Here is a 17,967-nt window from a genome sequence, read left to right on the forward strand (position 1 = left end):
CACGCTTCGGGTTGGCGTCTATCGTGGGGTGCGGTGTACGCCGTTAAATTTGGGGGGGTTGGGAATATTTTTACATTGAATACAATGTAAAATCGGGTCCCAGGGACCCGATTTACATTTCATTAAAAAAAAAAATCGAGTCCAAAATCGGTCGGTTGCGACGATCGCATCGCATGCGACCAAATCGCATGCGATGCGATCGACCCGATTTTTCCGACACGACCACCCCGATGTAAATCGGTGTGGCCGTGCTAGGAAACAAGTACCGAGGGCCCTGCTCACAAGCTTACAATCTATAGGGAACTAGGCATTGATACACAAGGATAGATATTCTTCATTGCATTAATTCCACCAGAGTGCAAAGGTTCCTGGTGCTGTATGATACGGTGACCCTGCAATTTGGCCAGGGGTCGGGAGGATGGAAAATGTGAAAAAGAAAGAGAGTGGATATGTGTGGACTGTACAGTGCAGATGTGATTGGATAGGAGAGGATATGTGTGGACTGTACAGTGGGGATGTGATTAGAACAGGAACAGTATATGAAGGTTAAGAGGCTGGTTCTGGAATTTGATAAGCTTGCCTGAAGTGGTGAGTTTTCAGGGCACTTGTAGGTTTGGAGACTGGGGAAGAGTCTTATTGTGCATGGGAGAGCATTCCACAGAGTGGGTGCAGCCCGAAGAAAGTCCTGCAATGGGAGCGTGTGTGTGTAAGAGAGACGCAGATCTTGTGAGGAGCGTAGAGGTCGTGTTGGAAGATACTTTGAGATAAGAGAAGATATGTATGTTGGTGTAGTTTGGTTTATGGCTTAGTGTGTAAGTAAAATAATTTTGTATTGAATACGGTAGAATACAGGTAAACAATGAAGTGACTGACAGAGTAGCTTTGCAGACGATGAACGTCTGGCTAGGAAGATTAGCCTCGCAGCTGCATTCATGATGGACTGTAGTAGTGAGAGTCTGTATTGGGGAAGGCCAGTAAGGAGACTATTGCAATAATCAATGCGTGAGATGATGAGAGCATGGATTAGAGTTTTTGCAGTGTTTTGTGTAAGGTAAGGGCAAATTCTGAATATGTTTTTTAGCTGCATGCGGCATGATTTCCAGACAGATTGAATGTGGGGTACAAAGGAAAGTTAAGAGCCAATAATGACACCTAGGCAGCGAGCATGAGAGGTAGGAGTGATTGTCATCTTCTCAACAGCGATAGAGATATCAGGTTGGTAACTACTATTTAATGGTGGAAATATAATTAATTCAGTTTTTTAAATATTAAGTTTGAGGTGGCGAGATGACATCCAGGATGAAACAGCAGAAAGGCATTCAGAGACACGGCTCAGTACATATGTGGACAGGTCCGGGGAGGATAGGTAGAGCAGAGTATCATCCGCATACAGATGATACCGGAATCCAAAGGAGCTGATTAGTTTTCCAAGATATGAGGTATAGATTGAGAAAAGCAGAGGACCTAAGACTGAACCCTGAGGTACTCCAACTGAAAGCGAAGAGGAGGTAGAATCAGAGAAAGTAACGCTAAAAGAGCGGTTAGATAGGTAGGATGAGAACCATGAGAGGGCTGTGTCTTTAAGACCTAGGGATTGTAGTGTTTGTATGAGAAGTGTGTGGTCAACAGTGTCAAAAGCAGCAGAGAGATCTAGAAGTATAAGTAGTGTGTAATGGCCTTTAGACTTGGCAGTGACCAGATCATGCACAACTTTAGTCAGTGCTGTCTCTGTGGAGAGTTGGGAACGAAAGCCTGACTGAAGTGGGTCCAATAAGTTGTGTGAGTTAAGAAAGTGTGTGAGGCGAGTGTAGGCAAGTCTTTCAAGTACTTTGGAGGTGCATGGAACAGTAGTTTGAGAGAGAGAGCTTGGGTCTGAATTTTGTTTTCTCAGAATCCTAGTAATAACTGCATATTTGAACAATGAATGAAGAGATGCAAGTAGAGAATGAGAGGTTTCAGATTTTAGTTAAGATTGGGATGAGAACAGGAGACAGAGATTTACTTATTTGTGAGGGTATAGGGCCAAGAGGAGAGGTAGTAGAGTGGGAGGAAGAGAAAAGTGCAGACACTTCATCTTCATTCGTGGGATCAAATTAAGTAAATGTGTCAGAGGGCTCAGGTAGGTAATTGATCAGATCACCAACTGAGTCGGAACATACCAATTCATCTGGGATCTTGTCAATCTTATCCCTGAAGTAGGAAGCAAGATCTTGTGCATGGATATTGGCTGGTGGCTTGGGTGAGGAAGGGTTGAGAAGTGATTTAAATGTATTAAAAAGACGTTTTGGGTCAGAAACTTTCGCAGAAATGAGAGTTAATATAAGTAAATATGTTTGTTTGGCAGTTCCCACGGCATAACTATAGGACTAGGTAGATAGTCTTATACTGTATGTGAGGAAATCCATTGGACTGCGAGATTTACGCCATTTGTGTTCAACTTTACCATATTCCTCCACTATCAATAATATGGACATGTTATCCTAGTGCGGGACTTTTTCATCATTTTTGTAATGCTTTAAGAAATTTACCTGGTGTAACCTTGTATTGTTCTAATCCTTCTTTTATTGTTGAAACTAATTAATTCAGGATCCTATAGATGAGCTACAGAAATGCCGGACAGAACAATACAGAATAAATCTGAGTTTCCATTCCTTTAGCTTGTGTTGGACAGGTTTGCTGAAGCCGTTATCTGCGAGAAGCTGGGGTAAGGTGCACCACACACGGCTATCTCTGATGTCCCGTTATCTGTGCTTGCTACCTCTGTTTAAATAGTTTGTTTAAGGAAAGAAATCCAAAGAACGTTAGGTTATAGTCTGATGAACTCCCGGACACTTTCCCTACTGAAAGCTATCGGGAGGCGGCTTTGACCTTTACTGGTGCGGTGGTCCAAGAATAAAACAAATAAAAAACTTTTTATCTGGTTAAATAAAGGAATCAGCAGGATTGCATTATATGATGGGACACGTCTCATTGTCCCGAGTCCCCTGAGGCCAGATTGCCTCAGCTTCATTAAAGGGAAATTACATTCATAGAATCTCATTATTCCTAACAGTGCTGATGGTGCCCATACACTTGCGATTTCCCATCGCATCTGATCGCATCTTAAGTGTTCTTTTTCAGCACCTGATGTCTCATGCCACCTGCGATGACACATCGGGTGCTGGAAGAGGACTGGCGGGCATGGTATAGCGGTAGGAGGGATGGCAGGTGGCGGTAGTCAGTGGAGGGCCGCAGAATTTGAAAAAAAAAAAATTCAGAACACTTGGCGGCCCACTGATCAGAGGCCTCACTTTCAGGAGGATGCTGATTGGCTGAGAGAGCTCTCTCTCAGCCAATCAGAGGGCTGTCCAGTCTTTTGAAATGTTTTCAAATTCTTCCACCTGCCTCTCCCTCCCGTTGCCCCGCTCCGTGACACCACCACCCACCAGCACTCCCGCCGCCTGGTGATCGCATTGCGAGCAATCGCATGTGGTTAAAAACAACATGCAATTTTATAAATTTTATGTACAGCACATAATATCTATAGACGCGACATTCATCAAATCCATGTGATTTGTTGTGGCGATTTATCGAAATCGCATCGATCAGATTTTTAAGATGGCCCTGCACAGAGGGCCCTCAAACTGCACCCAGGTAAGATCACTCTATGGCTTCCAATGTTTCTTTCACAGGGCCCGATTCAGACCTGATCAATGGGCTGCATGTTTTTGCAGTCCATCGATCAGGTAAACGCCACCCTGACGACTGCACTCCCCCCTGCCCATGTGAATGGCTTTCCCCTCTGGATGCAGCGCTGAGCAGGGCCATCTTAACCTATGGTCTCACTCGGCAACAGCCCAAGGGCCCTTGATGCTAGGGGACTTTGAGCAGGTAGAAGATGCTGTCTTACTGCTCTGATTGGGCTGGCAGCATTTCTATCTACCGCCCAGTCTGCAACCAGAAAGTGAATGAGTGCTGATTGGTGGATCGGTGTAGTAATCCACCAATCAGTGGGCTTACAGCCATTCACTGTATGGAAGCACGTGGAGAAACAGTCCACGTGCATCCATGACCCCCTGATTATGTCGAAGGAACCCGTTTCACAATGACAGTAGGGGGGGCAGGACCCTATGGCATTTCTTTGCCCGGGGCCTACAATGTTGTTAAGATGGCCCTGGTGCTGAGTAAGCCAGGACTTAGCATTGTCTGTAGGGCGAAGGAGCCGCTAATGACATCAGCGGCCCTCCCTCCTAACAGCAGGGACGCTCCCAGAAAATGCAAGGTTACAACCCCCAAATGCCAGTTGGGTGTCAATCACCCTGCGAGCAGCCAGCGATGGCACACGGACGGTTTGAGCATGTGCCCAGCATACCCTGCGCGCGTGCGGTCATAATCACCTGTGCTGCAAATTCGATAGGGTCTGGATCAAGGCCATACATAGTGCAATCTTTTTAATGATGTATTCTGAAATATTGCGCCCCCTTTAGCACTTCCTTGGTACCTCAGTTATGCCCCTGAATGTGACTCCTAGAATGGGGAGAACTTTCTTAGCATCCATGGCCCCTGTTATAGCTAAGCACGGCCAAGGGCTCTGATGCTGTCATGGCGACTGTCTGGAGTAGAAATGAACACTAGGTCTACGAATTACAAGGCTCACAATGTTTTGCACTTAATTTTATTGGCACTTTTCATTTCCAAGACAAACCCGAGGAGAAGAAAGCTGCTGCTTCGTCTGTCTAACCCCGCAACTCAGTAGTAGCATAACCCTCTTTGGATGATTCTGTTGTTCATGAGTTGGAAGAATTGCATAGGCTCGTCAACATGGGTTAGAGGGCAGAGATCAGGGAGTCACAGGAATCTGAAAGAGCAAACCCAGATTGTTGTGCACATTCTTTATCTTAAGCCAATTGACTTTGTGACACAAGGAGATTAAATCATCAATAGAGGCGGGAAAATCTCTAGATCATGAGTAATCTTCATTTTTTTTATTAAGCACCTGCAGGATATTGGTCGCCTGGTCCTCTTTATTCCAACAGTTCAGAAGCCAAAGTTCAAACGTAGCTAGTATAGTGACCTAGCACCTGGATTCTCCATAGCAGCTGTCATAGGCCAAAGTTCAAATGTAGATATTACACTGACCTAGCATCTGGATTCTCCAATGGACTCAACATTGTACCAGATCAGGTAGAGCAGATAGATATTATACTGACCTAGCTTCTGGACCTAGCATCTGGATAGCAGCTGACGTAGGCATTGTAATCCAGTACCTACAAAGGAGAACCATCCGGGATCATCAAAGACTTTAAAGACAAGGTCATGGGCAAAACAGTAGGCAGAAGAGTTGTCAGGTTCATAGACAGAACCAACACAGGTTCAATATAGGATCAGAAGACAACGCTTGGAACACAAGCATGGGTAGACAAAGACGACAAACCGTGTGTGATACACAATGGTCACAACAATTAATTAGCAAGGAATTGTAGCACTGGAGCAAATTATGTGGACATGATATTCTTTCACTAGTCTGTACTCACAGTGAGGTTTATATGGGCAGACTGAGTTTGCCTGTGATGCCACACCAGGGCAATGTCTTCAGAAGACACCCAGGGGTAAATTTACTAAGATGGGACTTCTATTTCAGATGGGATGTTGCAATGATCTATTATTAGGTGCTAAATAAATAAGATGTATATTCTGAATGGTTGCCCATAGCAACATCCCATCTGAAATAGAACTCCCATCTTAGTAAATTTACCCCCCAAAATCTGTAAATGTCATCAGAGACTGTGGGCCTGCCCCTTTGGGAATCTGTGCTTCCAAGACTAAGGTCAGGTACCCGACAAGGGGAGAACTTCACTGTCACATGCCGCGGCGGCGGCAGTACACAGCGGGCATGCTACTCACCCATCCGTGTCTGCAGTCGGCTAGCATCCATCGGGGGTCCAGGGTCTGCGGAAGGCAGCAGGGGTCTGTGGGCATGTTAGCTGCGGCAGGGGGATGGTCACGCTGCACTGGAGTCTGACTTTGCTTGGCGGCGCTGTGAGGCCAGTGCCACCATCTTGGTTTAGGGCAAGTGAGTATTGGGCCAGGTCAGGGTCTTTCCTGAATGCCTGCCCTGTCAGCCAATGGCAGTCATCCTCTAGGTATATAGGGGATCTGCCTAGGCTGATCTTGGTCAGTGCAAAAAGTCTTCTGAGCCAGTTGCATCGTTTGGGAAGATTCCTGACTCTCCTAGTGCCTGTTGCTGCTCCCAGCCTAACCTGTCAGATCTCCTCTGCTGGCCTGATCCCATCGCATTATTCACAGCCTGGCCTGGTCCGTTACCTCCGGTCCAGTACAACTAGTCCCATGTGGTTTTAACAGTGCTCTTCTGCTCCGGTCCCGGGTCCATCTCCAGTCAAAGTTCCAAAGTCTTTCAGTGTCTTTCATTGGATCCAACCATTGGTCATACAATCACTTTTGTTTCCGGATAGCATTACTCAAGTCTTTCATCAAATTATCCACCTCATCCTTCAGTGTCCTTCATCGCCCCAAAAGTCTTCAGCTGCCGTCACCCCAAGTTTTCTTACAAGAACTTTTGCTTTAATTATCATTGACTTTTGATTTCTCAAAAAAGTATTTGAGTGTTGCCGTTCCTGTATTATATATGAAGTCTTTCATTAAACCAGCCCATTTTAACCCTTTGTTGCCTGGTCTGCGTACAGTTCATGAGCACCACACTCCATCAAATCACTCACAACAGCAAGGAGTGCAAAGGACTCAACATTGTACCAGATCAGGTAAAGCAGTGGTTCCCAAACTTTTGGGAATTACGACACCCTAGAGTTTCAGAATTTTTTTTTTCATTGCACCCATAGGGCAAAAGTGTCTTATAGAGAATTTTAGAAATAAATATTATATTAGATAAATTGTGTTTACATGTAATTTTTAGGTTCAGTTATATGATGAAGGATTGGATTCACTTCTATTTGTCCACATACTGTATGTTATCAATGGCATATAAAGTTTGGGCCCCCAACACACCTCCTCACCTCCGCTGCCCGGTCCATTGCTGCCTGCCTGGACCAGCAGATCCTCCTGTCTGCAGTACCAGCGCTCCTCCTCAATGTCATTTGCAAAATGACCGCCACCCTCAAGCAGACCGTTATTTAGGATGCAAGAGCAGGTTGCTGCCTCATCTAGCATCCTTAATAAACTGTGAGGGGGGGAGGGCATTTTAAAAGTGACATTCTAACAGGAGGATCTGCTGTTCCCGGTGGGCGGCAGCGGTGAGGAGGGGGGGAGGGGAGGAGAAGGAGCAGCAGCAGGGGGAGGGCACCCTGCCAACAGTGACATATTCTGCGGCGGCAGCGGCCCCAGCAATAGCTTCCGTAGACTCCGCAGCACCCAAACTTACCTAGCACATTAAAGCCCCCGAGGGGTCTGTGGAGCTATTGTTACTCCACTGTATGTTATGATTGGCAGCCTATTACATTGATCATAAATAATTTAAATTGGTCATGGACCACCAACCCAGGGCACCCCTTCAAGTTCTTTGAGGCACCCCTGGGTGCCACAGCACACAGTTTGGGATCCACTGAGGTAGAGCAATACACAGCGCCAGTTCATGAAAACAATTTAGAAGGTATAGAAAGACAAGTATCTAATATCTGTAGGGCCTACACACAGGGAGATCGCTTAGCCACAGCGCTGCACTGCAATGTGTGATGAGCGATCTGTCAGCGGAGAACACTCGCCCTGACCAGCATTGTAAATAGATTTATGCAGCATACTGGATATTAATCGCCGGCCAATAGCGATGTGCAGGGTCTCACATCGCTATCGCTATGGTCCCTGCACATGGAGCAATGTAGTGGCATTTTCTAAGTGATCTACTCAGATCACTTAGAAAATGCCCTGGAATTGCCCTGTGTGTTGGCCTCATTAGTTTCTGATGTGGAGTTGACCCCCATTTGTTTTTTCTTTTTTTTACTTAAACCATGAATTAGAATTTGGTCACTGTTTAATATAATAAAAGTCTAAATCAGGGATAACTACTATTTCGGCTTTTCTGTTTAGCCGCCCCTACCTGACTAACTTTAGAATCATAATGAGATTGGAGAAGATATCATTTCTTTTAGACCACAGGTTCATAAACTTGGCCCTCAGGACCCTACACAGTGCATGTTTTCCAGGTCACCTGTAGATATTTTAAATGTGACAGTTGGTGATACACAGTGCACCTGCCAGATGGCCTGGAAAATGTGACCTGTGTTTGGTCCTGAGGACCCAGTTTCAGATCCACTTTTTATCTATTCCACATAATGTCCTTTTAATTATAAAATGTGACATTAGCACCCATTTGGCCAGAACTGTAAAGTGCAAGCATTACTTTTCATTCCAGTGATAACTAATGAGCAAATTCAATTTCAACCAAGTTAACCTATGTAGTGGGCTCAAAATGGCTGCCTCGTCGGGTATCTTTCATGTAATCTGTGGGATTTATTACCCAAAATCCTGTATTACGTTCACTGATTTTAAGTTTGTTTTCCTCTGTGCTATGTTTTTGATGCTTATTTAAAGTGACTTTGAGTCCTTTTGGAGAAAAGCACTATATAAATAAAATTATTATTACTATTATTTAAACATAATCATTGAGCATGTATTTGAGGCTTACTCATACATAGCACCAGGGATTGTGCAAGGTTTGCCGTTCATACACCAATACCGACTTTCCAGAACCTCAGGTGAAAGTGTGAAGGTGTTGTCTTAGAACTTGTTTGTGTTCTCTGTTTTATATTTCACTAAATTGCTTATGTCATTAAAATATTATAAATTGTATGTTTTTGAAAAATATTACCAGAAGTAATGCTGCCCATACACTTGTGAGATATTGCATGCAATCATTCTATTTCGACCACATCTGGCCGATAAATCGAATGATTGTATGCATGTTTAAGGGGACATTCGACGCGATGCGCGGGCACGCCAGTCGAATGTCGGGTCTCAAGATCTTATGTGCTGCCCATAATATCTATCGAATTGCAGGAGCGATCGCATGTGGTTTTTAACCACATGCAATGCTCCAATACAATCCACAGGTGGGGGGCAGAGGGAACGCTTTTTCATCAGCGTGGGAATGGGGAGAGGGGGCCGGAGGGGCCGCTGGTGACGTGGGAGACGGCGGGCAGAGGGTGGCGTTATGTTACGCAAGAAGTAGCGCTAGCGGGTGGCGGGGGTCTGTCAGCGGTGGCGGCAGAAGTGTTTAAAACACTGGGCAGCCATCTAATTGGCTGATCTATCACAGCCAATCAGAGGGCTGCCCAGTGTTAAAACACTTCTGCCGCCATCGCTGTCCTCCGCCACCTGCTAGCGCTACTGTGGCGGCAGAATTGTTTAAACACTGGGCAGCCCTCTGATTGGCTGAGCTATCTCAGCCAATCAGAGGGCTGCCCAGTGTTTAAACAATTCTGCCGCTACCACTGACTGACCCCCGCCACCCGTTAGCGCTAGCGCTTCTTGCGCTACATAACGCCGCCCTCTGCCCGCACTCTTCCAGCACCCGATGTGCCATCTCAGGATAGAAAGCGAAATCGGGTGCTGCAAAGGGGGCACTTTAGCACCACAAGATGCAATCGGGTTCAGTGGACATCGCACTACGATGTCGCATCGACTCCGATCGCACATATGTATGGGCAGCATAAGTCCTTTGGTTCAAACCTACATCATTGGGAAACATGTCTGCTAATAAAATGATCAAGCACTCAAGGGCCTAGAATATTTCAACAAAAAATATTGAAATAATAATTAAAAAATTATTTTAATTGAAAAAAAATTACCAACCACAAATTGATCTAAAATAAAATTACGATAAAATCTATGCAACATAGGCTCCTAATATAGATATATATTTCCTGTACATTTTGAAAAAAAAAAAAAGCATTATTTGACCAAGGGATTTGACCAAGAGTAGCCGATGCAGACACAGGTCTGTTAATCAATATTTTAATGTGACTTATCAGAAAGAACAGGGGTTGTTTACTTAAAAGTTAGGCATTGCATAAAGGGAGAGTGAACATTTCCTACAAGTACACTCTTAGGGACTTTTCTGAAATTAGCAGTTAGTCCATGGCTTAACCTTTCAACATAATTAAATTATTTTCTGCATATAAAAAGACAAAGGAACACTTTAAGGTAAGGTTTCCCCTTTAGTTATAATATCCAAAAAAAAGGAATATATGCATAGCTAAAATTATGTATTATTATTATTATTATTATTATTATTATTATTGTAATTTTTCTTGTTAATTTATTTTTGCAATTTATTTATTGTTAGAAAAGATAATTAATATGTGCATATAATTTTTTTATTATTATTATAGTTTTTTTAGTTTTTTATTATATACTTTCATTATTTAGACTTATTTGACTATAAAATAATTACAATTTTAAATATTTTGTCAAAATTCAGGCAAATGCCAATTAATTGAAATAAATTACTGTACTTTCTAAATATTGTAATGTATATACAGTAGGAGAGGGTTTGGACATTAAACATTCGGTACTTATGTATTATCTGGGCTCCCATGTTAAATGCACCCCATTTTTTCATACCCCTACTATCCAAATACGCATGGAGTTGATTTTATATAGTGTGGCGAGCGCAGCGAGCCACCGTGCCCGAAGCGTGGCGAGCGGACGTGGTCTCATAAGAAAAACGGGAGCCCAGATATTACATAAGTACCAAACATTCTTTGGCTATAAAAAATATAGAATTATAGCAGGTATGTTGAATATTTTTTGATTTGTTTGTTTGAATATGTAGATTTGTTTGGGAAAATGGAAAGTCATTTTTTATATATTTTTTCATAGGAATTAGTTGGAAAACAAAAAGGAAATAATTGTAGCTTTTTTAAACAATTCTTTTAATTTATCTTATATGTAACATTAGCCAGCAGTGAGCAATATGAAAGGTACAAGAGCAGACAAATAATGAATGAAACTTACCCAAACTTAATATGGCTATATGGGCAGAAATCACATGATATTATTACACAAAAGTAATACAATTATTTAGACAGGCATAGTTTTAATTTATAATTTGAATAGATTTATTTTACTTTTCTTAGTGTTGTTTTTTTTTTTATCAATATTGTTTACCGTAGTGATGATTGATACAAATAAAATGATAGTGGAACATTTTTTTTAAATAGCTCATAATATTTTCTTTTCTGTAGGATTTACAAAACTTCCATAAATGCCAGTTTCTCACAATTTGCAATTGCATTTCAATATTGTTTTCCATATTCTAGGATCAAAATGCGACCTTCATGTTTCTGTAAATATGTAGGGAACCTATATATACAACATATGGCCTGTTTACAGTGAAAGTTCAAATGTCCACTAAATACACAGCAATTAATCACTTTTATCTGTCTAGTGTAAGGTAAGCCCATGAAAGAAACACTCTCATTGGCTGCTCTGTTTTAACAGAAATACAGTTTAAACCTTTGAATAATTTCAGTAAATAAGTTGCAGTTATTCTCTATACAATAAAAAATTATACTATTATATTGTATTATATTTTTAGGGACATACAGATGTGTCCAAAGATACCTATCCCCAGACTGGTCCAAAGTGCCCAGTTTGGTGCATCAGGAAAAATGCAGCTAACCCACGGCCACATTTATATTTAAAGGCCACATTTATATTTAAGGAAAGCATAGTTAATATAATAGATTCCCTTTAACCATTTTTTTTTTATTTTGTTTGGTGTTTCATTTTGAGAAAAATATCTAGAGCAAGAATGATAGTTTTACGGAACATAGGAATGGGCGATGACTGACAACTTATGATTATAATTTCCTGATTCTAGACAGGTGCCCAGACGTGACTGAACAAGATGATAATAATATAAACCTACTGCAATTTCCGTCATACAATTAATAGGAATGTAAAATGTAAACAGAATAACAAGTTGCAGGTAAACACGTTCTGCGTATGTAAAATCGTTCTGCGAAATCCTCAGTTTCTTTTTAAATACATTTTTTTGTTAATGAGAATTCCAAAAATAGAACAAGAAGTCCCCTGTCCATATAATGATGTATATTATACATTTATTTATAATGTGTATGCTCAGGTACCAAGAATATGCCAGTACAGGTGATGGGGAGGTGTTCACTATTCATTCAGATCTTTTGCGCAAATCGGCAGCAATGGGGTGTTCTCACAAAGGGCCTGATTCTGGTTCACTTGCAAAAGCAAATTCTCTCTCTAATGGACAAAACCATGTGCACTGCAGGTGGGGCAGATGTAACATGAGCAGAGAGAGTTAGATTTCAAACTGATACCTAGATTGCAGTGTAAAAATAAAGCAGTATTACTGTGCATTATTTACCCTGCACAGAAACAAAATAACACCCAAATCTAATTCTCTCTGCACATGTTACATCTGCCCCACCTGCAGTACACATGGTTTTATCCATTAGAGAGAGAATTTGCAGAATTGGCATATGAACACCAGTTTTCATGCATCTTTTATGCCAAGAATAATGCTGGAACACAGGTGCACTGCAGGGATTATGATGGGGAATATCAGTATTAAACCAAATGCATGGATAGGAGCAGCTGAACTGAGAAATTCTTCTAATGCCGCATCTGCTGTCATTTCTATAGAGATGTCCAGGGCCTCCATTAGGGGGGTGCTGTGGGTATAGCTGTTCCAGGTCAGACCTCTCTGAGAGAGAGAGAGAGAGAGAGAAGGGCGTGGGGTACTCATTTTCCCCGCCGCACTCCCCCCCCCCCCCTCCACTGTGATGAGCTGCCTGCTGCTCAACAAAGCCCTGCTCCCAGAGCACAGGCTTCTTCACATCAGGACTATGGCAGCCAATTAATATGCCGGACCAAGTGGTGAGCCAATCAGTGCGGCTACCGGTACGCGAGCTCTGATTGGCTCACCACCCTGTGCCACATATTAATTGGCCACCAGCGTCCTGAATCTGATGTCCAGGAGCAGGGCTTCGTTCAGCCACTGAGCAGCGCAGGCAACACAGCGGAAGGGGGAGCCGGGCGGTAAGTGAAGGAGGAGGGGGCGTGGCCGGGGTGGTGCAGGGGCCCGGGACCCGAACTAGAAATTAGTCTCAGACCCCAAATTTCCTGGTGGCAGCCCTGGAGATGTCTACTGTCCACTCGCATACGAAAAGGGGAGCTTTGTGGGGTCCTGAGGGCAGAGTTTGAGAACCACTGAGTTACACCATCAGGCATCTGTGCTGACAATTGTACACACCATACACTTGTCAATATGAGATAACAATCTAATTTTTGGTGCACAGCTAGTGTACTGCTGGATACAATGCGGCATTGGTGGCAGAAATGACTCCGTCATGTTTCCGCATGGGGGGAGCCAATTTATCAAGTATCTCAGAACAGTGTTGACATCCAAAATCGCTTGATGGGAAACGTAATGAATCAAGTAAATTTTTACGTTTCAGCATGAAAAATGAATTGGGGATAGTGCTGCCTTTGTCAGGCAACAAATCTTATTTTCCTGGAAGACAGATGAGGTATAAAACATCTACCGTTAGATTTTTATACATGAAAGTTTATTTATTTCTTTTAAATTAAATTTAAAAAAGTTTATATATCTATGCATAGATTATATGATAGATATAGATAGATAGATAGATAGATAGATAGATATGTATATCATCACATATTTTATATAATAATCCGTTTGATACTGAACGAGAACAGTGCCCCCTATAGTTTCCTAAAGAAACTACTTTTATAATTATAAGAAGAAGAAGAATAGGAATAATAATCCCATAATAGTGTCTATGGAAATTGAATGGAAATACTGAATGTAAATAAATAAATATGTAGTACACATGGTGTAATGGTTAGCATTACCGCCTCACAGCGCTGAGGTCGTGGGTTCCATTCCCACCATGGATCTAACTGTGCAGAGTTTGTATATTATGTGGTTATGTGGGTTTCCTCCGGGTACTCCGGTTTCCTCCCACAATCCAAAAATATACTGGTAGGTAATTGGCTCCCAACAAATTAACCCTAGAATGTCTGTGTGCGCGTGTACATGTGGTAGGGAATATAGATTGTAAGCTCCACTGGGGCAGGGACTGATGTGAATGTTCAAATATTCTCTGTACAGCGCTGCGGAATATGTGTGCGCTATATAAGAAACTGGTAATAAATAAAATAAAATAAATATAAACTAGCTCCAACTTTCTATCCATAAATATAATGTCACGTATGACTCTGCTAATCATTGCTGTATTCTGGGCATTCGGGAGCTGATTCTAGGTGGCACTCTACCCTGTGCTTAGCACAGGGAAGCGATGTTTGCGAGTGCGCATGTGTATAAACATTTATGCACATGTGCAGCTGTTTGGTGCAAGCGGGTCGCAGATGTCAGCAGAAGTCAGCTGCCAACCTGCTTCCCGTACAGGCACTCGCAGATCAAATACACCGGAGAGGTGCCTTAGATCTGCGAGTGCTCTAGAAATCATTCGATTGGGCGGCATCCATCAAATGATTTATGCAAAACACCCATTTGCATGTGTGCGGGGAAATCCTTTAATGGACAAAACCATGCTGCACTGCAGGTGGGGATGATGTAACTTGTGCAGAGAGTTCGATTTGGGTGAGTTATTTTGTTTCTGTGCTGGGTAAATACTGGCTGCTTTATTTTTACACCGCAATTTACATTTCAATTTGAACACACCCCACCCAAATGTAACTCTCCCTGCACCTGTTACATCTGCCCCACCTGCCGTGCAGCATGGTTTTGTCCATTAAAGAAGGAGTTTGCTTTTGCAAACCAACCAGAATCCCCATCTTAATTGCTTTGTAATAAAGCAGAAATTCTGGCTTGAGTCTGATAAACCTTTCATACATCACAGAGACATTTCCTTGTGTTTTACTGTTTTTTTCTTTTTTTTCCAGATCATTGATTTTATTTCACATGTTGAATTATTAGATTGCAGTACATCTTTTAAAGGGACTTTAAATCATAATTTATTTATTTCTCATGCTCTGTCTCCTACTGGTACTTTCATGGGGTCCCTCCTCTGATCCTCATCCCCCTTGTTTTTTTTATTTTCCTATCATCTGTGATCACTGGAATAAAGATCTGGCATATGCCTTGAAAACCCAGCAGGGCGCACCCTACCGGTCGTGATTTTAATACCTCGGAGATAATTATGGGGGTCTGCCACCATACAGTAGCTGCCTTGCTTTACTGTGCAAAATTATAAACAAATATTTGGCATAAAGGGGGTCACTCTGATTAACTCGCAATGTAGTGAGTTCGGCCCCGTCCCAATGTGTTACGGAAAGTGCATGCGCACGGTCTATTATGCAACACTTCCTCCGACCTTTTTCATACCCCCACTATCCACGTCGGCGTGGAGTAGATTTTATATAGTGAGGCGAGGGGATGCGGATTACTTTACATTTATTCCGCATCCGCTCGCCACGCTTCGGGCTCGGTGGCTTGCTGCGCTCGCCCCACTATACAAAGTCAACTCCATGCCGACGTGGATAGTGGGGGTATGAAAAGGTAGGAGGACGCGTTCCGCCGGCCCTAGCGGGGCTTGCTGAGCTCGCCACGCTTTGGGGTGGCGTGGATAGTGGGGGGTGCGTAAAAGCTATTTTTAGGACATACAATCATATTATTGTATACCTAATGTAATGGCATTGCACACCCTATAAAATCGCATGCGGCAGGTTTTTAAGGTAATTTATTCACTGCTCTGTGTGCCCCCAAGGTATCGCATAGCATCGCACACCCTTTAAAATCGCATGCGATCGCCCAGCGTTTTATTGGGCATCTCCTCGAAAGTGCTGGGTACGCGGATGGGTGGCAGGCAGGCGCTCAGTAAGCTGCGATGTTTGCAGCGTAATGAGCCAACCTGAATTGGCTCCAAAGTTCAAGGGGAGCACAAAATAATTCATATTTGAAGTTCATTTGGCAACAATGGGAAGCTAGGGGGAGTCTAAAATGTTAAACCGTACTCTCTGATAATCAGTATTTCTACCTCTGGGCCATTACTGAGATGATTCAGTTATTATACCTAATAGCTATCGTACGGCTTTAGCGGGGGTCAAGCAGTTTATATGCTGAGTGCAGTCAGTAGTCCTCTTTCTATTGGAAATCCCTCTCTGTATCCCAATTGGTTGGTGTTGGCTTTTAGGGCAGGTAAGAACAGCAGTAATATGGTCACTTTGCTCCAACAGATTTCTCCTGCTGCTCGGTTTATACTGATTTGTTACCTCCTGGATTCAGCGGCACCATCTGGCCAGATTGGTCTGTAATGATTGTCATCAGAAGGGAGTATGGATGTCTAGGAAAGCTGATGTTGTAATAGGCTGGCAGAAGCCTCCATGTTTTAGTCTGATGGACTGGCAGAGAGCCCTATGTCTTAGGGCTGGGAAACGGATCTCATCTGATTGGGTAGGCAGAAGACCCCCACTTTGGGCTAAAGCTACAGAGGATGTCGCCTTCTATAGGGAGTTTATCTATCTCATGCTCAGCTTTGCCGCCTGGCATCCTAATCGTAGCAAGAGTTGTAAAGTATAATAAAGTTCTAAAAAGGAAAAAAGAAAAATCGGGAAAAACTTGTGTCGACCGTATTAATACTGTTGACCATTTTCAGGTCTACCTATTGACCATGTCAACCAAAAGTGGTTGACATTTTCACTGTTGATACAGTGTCCCTAGTATACTCTTCAGTTAGATGTTGCTGTTGTGTGTTTTCCTTGTGTGGTCACAGCGTCAAAGTCTCATTTTGTTGAGGCCTATGGGTAGGTAAAAAGGGAGCCAGCCTGATCGGCCACACAGCCAGGTTTGGTTTACCAGTGAGGTCATTATTAAGCTATGGGTCAACCACATTGTGTCAAATCATAATCGTATCTAGAAAACCGATCTGCTTATGTATGAAGTCATCAGATAAATGCCAGGAATGGGCAAAGTATGTTGTGCTGGTGACACTTAGCATGATACATAAAGTGACAATGACATGCCTCATTCGGACATGTTCACTAGGCTGTGTATCTTCGCAACATAGCGAACAGGTAAACGCTGTATGCCCGCCACCAAATGATTCCCTGCATTTGCATGTGAGGGGATGTATAAGCCTACACAGCCCCACACATGTGGTTGCACAGAGACATGTTCGCGGATAAAAGTAAGTCTATACTTACTTTTATCTGGCACGGAGATAGCTGAAAAGGGGGCGTGTGCTGACGTCATGTGACGTCAGCCACTCGCCCCCAGCAGACATTGCCACACCTGCCTCTGGAGCCCTGCCCGCGCCTCCTGGAGCGAACGGCTCAGCATTCGCAAACACCATCCATCGGGGACGGGGATGAATTAGGAACTGAATGATCAGGTCTGATTCGGCACCCTATGTGCCATCTTGCCTTAAAGTTCATGCAAGTCATCTTATTATACTGATTTCGCCAACCGCATCACCATACCCTCTAACATGGCACAAAATCCTCTGTTCCTGGACTTCCCTACCAGTGGCAGTTACAGAAGTTGGACTCCAGCACAGTCCAAAATTCAAAGAGGGGGGGTCACATCAACTGTCAGTGAGTCCACGACAGTGATGCTTGGCGTGGCAGTAGGTGTGGCTCCCCTTTTTGAATATTGACTGTGCTGGAGTCCCACCTCTGCAACTGCCACTGGCAGGGAAGTCCAGAAACAGAGCATTTTGTACCTAATGGAATGGGCCATGTTGGAGGGTATGCATCACCGCTCCCGCACTGAATGGAGAAGCCAAGAAACAAATAAGGGAGAACCTGTCTTTAAATGAATCTAAGCAAAGATTATAGAACAATAAATGATCACACGACCTAAAAATGATTAGTTTTTATTTAAACACCTTTGTCACAAGCTAGAGTCCCCAGATGCCTCTCATCGCAGGAGGCTGGCCGAGTAACAACAATTGCCTTGAAAATCTAATATGTAAATTTATTGAAGCATCTTTT

General features: G+C 43.1%; 1 long non-coding RNA gene across 1 annotated transcript in view; it reads left to right on the top strand.

Annotated features, from left to right (window-relative positions):
• The first annotated feature begins 10,061 nt into the window (after positions 1-10,061).
• LOC146022169 (uncharacterized) overlaps positions 10,062-17,967 on the top strand; it is a 49,633-nt gene continuing 41,727 nt past the window's right edge. The window contains exon 1 of the long non-coding RNA XR_014451640.1: positions 10,062-10,152. This is a non-coding gene — a long non-coding RNA (uncharacterized LOC146022169). The remainder of the gene's footprint in view (positions 10,153-17,967) is intronic.

The sequence above is a fragment of the Crinia signifera genome, chromosome 1, assembly GCF_055691185.1.
Source record: "Crinia signifera chromosome 1, ASM5569118v1, whole genome shotgun sequence".
In the NCBI taxonomy this organism is placed as follows: domain Eukaryota; kingdom Metazoa; phylum Chordata; class Amphibia; order Anura; family Myobatrachidae; genus Crinia; species Crinia signifera.